This window comes from Notothenia coriiceps, unplaced genomic scaffold (assembly GCF_000735185.1).
Source record: "Notothenia coriiceps isolate Sejong01 unplaced genomic scaffold, NC01 NC01_scaffold00016909, whole genome shotgun sequence".
Lineage (NCBI taxonomy): Eukaryota > Metazoa > Chordata > Actinopteri > Perciformes > Nototheniidae > Notothenia > Notothenia coriiceps.
Genome location: NW_011349610.1, coordinates 1 through 4,936, shown reverse-complemented (window position 1 = coordinate 4,936; position 4,936 = coordinate 1). Strand labels below are relative to the sequence as shown.

The 4,936-nt window shown below is 41.1% G+C and overlaps 1 long non-coding RNA gene across 1 annotated transcript; it reads right to left on the bottom strand.

Moving 5' to 3' along the window:
* Window positions 1–503: 503 nt before the first annotated feature.
* On the bottom strand, window positions 504–4,920 carry LOC104949928 (uncharacterized). The gene is made up of 3 exons (XR_798859.1): window positions 4,501–4,920; window positions 1,670–1,777; window positions 504–644 (listed from the first exon to the last, which is right to left on the bottom strand). It is a non-coding gene; the product is annotated as an uncharacterized lncRNA (long non-coding RNA).
* Window positions 4,921–4,936: the final 16 nt, after the last annotated feature.

Sequence of the window (4,936 nt, the reverse complement as noted above, 5' to 3'; positions counted from 1 at the left end):
CTGTAGGAAGAAAAAGGGCTGGGGCTCAAGCCCACTTTGAGTCATTGCGTGCCTATTGATTTGAACACGATCCGTGTATCCATCATTTCCTGGTCTTCTCTAAAGAAGAGGGACCAATGAAAACGTTGTCATGTTGCCGTTGTTCAGCATGGAAACATTCATTAGCTAACAATGACATTATTGTTCTATTAATATAAAGGGAGGTCAGGTACTCTTTAAAACAGCTGCTAGTTATGGGTACTTTTTACTTAAGTACATTTCAAAGCCTCTTTACTTTGACTTGAGTAAAGAAGTTTAGTCAGTACTTCTGCTTTCACCAGAGTATTTTTAAACACGAGTATCTGTACTTCTACTTGAGTAAAGGATGTGTGTACGTTTGCCATCTCTGGTCGTAGTGTGTGTGTGTGTGTGTGTGTGTGTGTGTGTGTGTGTGTGTGTGTGTGTGTGTGTGTGTGTGTGTGTGTGTGTGTGTGTGTGTGTGTGTGTGTGTGTATTTACGTGGAGTCGGTGCCCCAGTGCATGGCGTAGATCTTGGCCAGGTGACCCCTCAGAGTTTTCCGGGTCTTCAGCTGGACCCGGCCCACCACCGTGACGCCGGCCGCCGCCTCCTGCAGCGTGGAGTCCTGAAACGTCTTACGAGCTGCCTGTGGAGCACACACACACACACACACACACACACACACACACACACACACACACGTATTAACTAAAATACCATACTTAAGTTATATTTTGACAAACTTTAAGTAATTACTTTCGACTACACTAAATTTAGAGACAAATATTCTTTTGTCTACACAACATAATGTTTCTACATGTATTTGTTAGTGACATAAACAGGATATTATACTTTTCTTTGATAATTTAACTTGATAACTGTGAAAAGTAGTGGTGGGATGTAACTAAGTACCTTTAATCAAGTACTGTATTTAAGTATAATGCTGGGGCACTTGTACTTGAGTATTTAAATTATTCTTTGTAACCGCTAGTTACTGGTTACTTTGTGCATATATACACATAACACATTTAATGCAATATGATGTCAACACAATATTCATAAAGTGGCTCCATTGACAAATGACAACACTGAAATGCCAGTACATGCAAAACTATATTCAAATGCTTTGAACTTTATTTGTTTGATGTCAAAGTGAGAGGAACGTAATGACAGATATAAGCCAAATTGTTAATAATAATATTGATGGTCCTACTGACGTTTAATGTTATGATGCAGTACGGCACTTCTATTGGTTCTCCATTGACAAACTATATTTAAATTATCTACGGTACGGTAACATTTCCTATGATAAAATCACACTGTAAAAAATGTGTCATTCTGCGAACCGAGTACTTTTGACATTTGAGGTAAATTTGATCCCAGTACTTTTACTCCAGGGAACCTGTTAGATAATTATGAATGAATTTATAAAATGCAGATACATGTCAGTGAAATGAGCCACACATTCTCTCAGATATTTGTTAAAAAGGTATTAGAATTAGTCAGAAGATTTAGTATTTTAACACCATAGTATTTCAACTTTTACGAAACTAAAGGATCTAAGCAATCTGTCCACTCAGCGCAGAGATATTAAAGATATGAATTCAGGTCAAAGAGAAAGAACAATAAGCTGCATTGTTTATCGAAGACGATATGTTTAGGTATACTGACAGTGATCTGGTCTTTCAGATTTTCCATCTCCTTCCGCAATTCCTCCATTTCACCCATGGCGCTGGTCGTTAGGTCACCAGTGGAGACAGGGAGAGAAAGATGATGATCCTGAAATCAAGACAACAAAAACAGACATTAGTCACAATGAAATCTGCTTCTAAAAATAAAACGTAGAAGCAGTGTTTCCTGTGAAGAAAAAGAGAGAAATACTTCACGCTGGAATTGTACCTGCTCCTACCTGAACAATTGTTATTCCTCCCTAGCTCCAGTGTCAAGTGAGCGCTATTTTGCAAGTCAAACTGGCGCTCGTCTACTTTGCAAACTTTCATAAACAGGCAGGACCCACACACGCAATCCTGCACACACACACACTCAACACACACACACACACACACACACTGAGTATATGAGCTTGACATTAACAAAGTATTTTCTCTTCAGGTGACGAGACATCAATGGAGAGCACACAACTTCTCCCTGAATGTACACACAAACCAGTAAGTCCTGTAACAACAATGTCAGCAGCTCCAACTTCTCGACACATCATTCACAGCGCTAACAATTTAACACTCCGGCGAGCGCCCACTTTAATAAATAACGGCTATGGAATTAGGTTAATGTCGTGATTAAATGAGCAATGTTTGGCAGCAATCACCTTAATGGACAGACAATGTAGGACAATGTCATCAAAGCTGATTTCACAGAAACAAAAGGACGATCACTTCATGAAAAAAGCTGGAGAAACCATCTGTGGGTGTTTGCACCTGCTATATCTGACTGTATATGGATTTCAATGACTACTTCTTTTACGAGGTTGTATTTTAGTGTTGCCTCTGTGTTTAGTGTCCTGTCTGTCTGTAACTTCTCAACAACAACAACAACACGTGTTAAACAAGACTTATCCTCCTCTTGTGTGGATCTAATTCTCACTATGCTATTTCCTTTTTTCTTACCTTGATATGAAGAAATACTCGCGTTGATCTTATTGCATGCGTCCCTCTGTCTTTCACTATTTGAATGAGTGTCCCTGTCAAAACACATGACCGAGTGCATTTGCCTCTAATTTGTTTGAAGTGAAAAGGAGAGGAAGGGAGTGAAGGAGGGAGGGAGTGACTCTGGAAGAGAAAGATATTTGCTTGAATTGTTTTGCCACTGGGCTTTATGCTTTATCTTTCTATAATGCCTGGAAAGGATGTGTTTGAATGCAGCTAAAGGGCTGATTCAAGGCCTTTTATAGCAGCACCTCTGAAGCCAGTGTTATGTTTAGGCCTTTGGTTCCAGATGGTGAACTGCCTTCAATAGTGATTGTCGTAATGAGTGTTTTAGTCTTGCTATTAGCCTTTTGCCATTCTGTCCCTTGGACCCTGCCATTGTTGCAAGTGATTAAATGACAGATAGGGCTTGCTGGATGGTGAAGTGCATTAACAGCTACAGGATAGGGAGGGAGGGAGGGAGGGAGCGAGGGGGGGTACGAGGCGAGAGGCAGGAGGTGAGTTTCTAAATCCGACTGGCTGAGATTTTAAAGGGAAGCCTTTTGAATCAAATCTGCTCTCATCCGATTACTGACTGCTCTTTGCATCTGGATAAGAGATGGAGAAAGGGTGGGGATGGTGGGGGGAGGGGGGAGATAGTGGGATGAGAATGAGGGAGGGGGCATATGGACGACGCAGGGAGAGTTCTGAGGATGGCAGCCGGTGAAAGGTGGAGTGTTTTCGGCCTGTGAACTTGAGACAGATTGCACATTTATCCAAAAAGCGCTTTTTCTAATTTGTGGTCCAACAACAAAACATGGCTGTCGTTAATTTGATTAAAACATATTTAAATCGATTCATTTTGTGATGTAGCTTCATATGTTTCCTGTGTTCCTCATAGCCGGTTAACACACCAAACCTGGGTGGTCTGATGATATATTAAGTGAGATGAAAACACTGCTTCCTCTGTGACCTGACCCCGGATAAGCGGTAGGAAATGGATGGATGGCATTTGATCAGAGAAAGATTTAACCACATTGTTCATACTGTTATAGCTGATTGTGAAGTATCTATGACTGTACACAGCTGTTGTGAGCAATGTCTTCAATCAATAACCAGGATTTGTTTATGCTAATATGGGATTTTGATGTCATAATAACCTTAAATGTGATAATGTGTAGTTTTTGTCCGCTATTCAAAGCAATAAATACACACCAAAATGAGACCTAAACTTGACTATACCACAACTCACATCAGTATTAAATAACATATAACACAATCGTGTCCATAGTGCCAGAGCCTAGTCTTCACCAACAAGCCATTTCCCCCTCCTTTATAAAGTGCATTTCAAACCCTCTGAAGTTACATTTTCCACGACGCATGACACATCCACACAAACAAGCTAGCATGGTTTTATGATGCAGATTATGTCGGACGGTATTAACAAATCAGACAACAAAGAGAATTTGTTTTTATCACAGATTAACAATCTACACGACAAGACCTGTGTTGTCCGTGATCCCATGTAGATCCCCCTGCTGTGTGCCAGAACCACAAAGTATTCAAGTGCGTTTAAATGTGATTTGAGTGGCATCTCCATATTTGATCATGTCTTTAAACGTACTGTAAGATCACGAGTATATGATATTGTAAGGATCTTTTAACTATAGGGGTATTCATTGTATTTAGGTAAAGGATATATAATCATGTCAGTCAAAAAGGTCAGGATTTTTACTCAATTATAACAAATCTTGGGGATAAATGTCAGTTTGTATCCAACCTTTGCATGTGATCCATCGTCCGAGCAGTTTGACACAACTACCAGGAACCAAATATGTAAACACAGGAGCATCCACTCACCGATAAGGAGAGTCCTCCGGGTGCTTTGGCAGTTCTTAAATCACTTTTCCTCCAGCGGTCTCCCCTCTGCTCGTTGTCATAAGTTCAGCCGCCCTGTGATACACTTTCTCCCGCTCATTCACTGTTGGTGTCACACACACACACACACACACACACACAAACACACACACAGTGGGATATTCCTCCGTCACACACTCTCTCTACTGCTCCTATGAGGAACAGATGAGGATTGGAGGGATGAAGGGAGATCAGTGATGAGGGGATAAACCCTGGGATGGACAGAAAGGAAGAGGGGTGGGGGGTGGAGGTGGGGGAGAGTAAAAAGAGACAGAAAGGGAGAGGAGACTGTGGGAGAAACCAAACAAGGTGCAGAGCTACGTTATGGGGTCAGAAGACATAAGCTGGGGGTGAATCCGAATCAAAAACTAAGAGATGG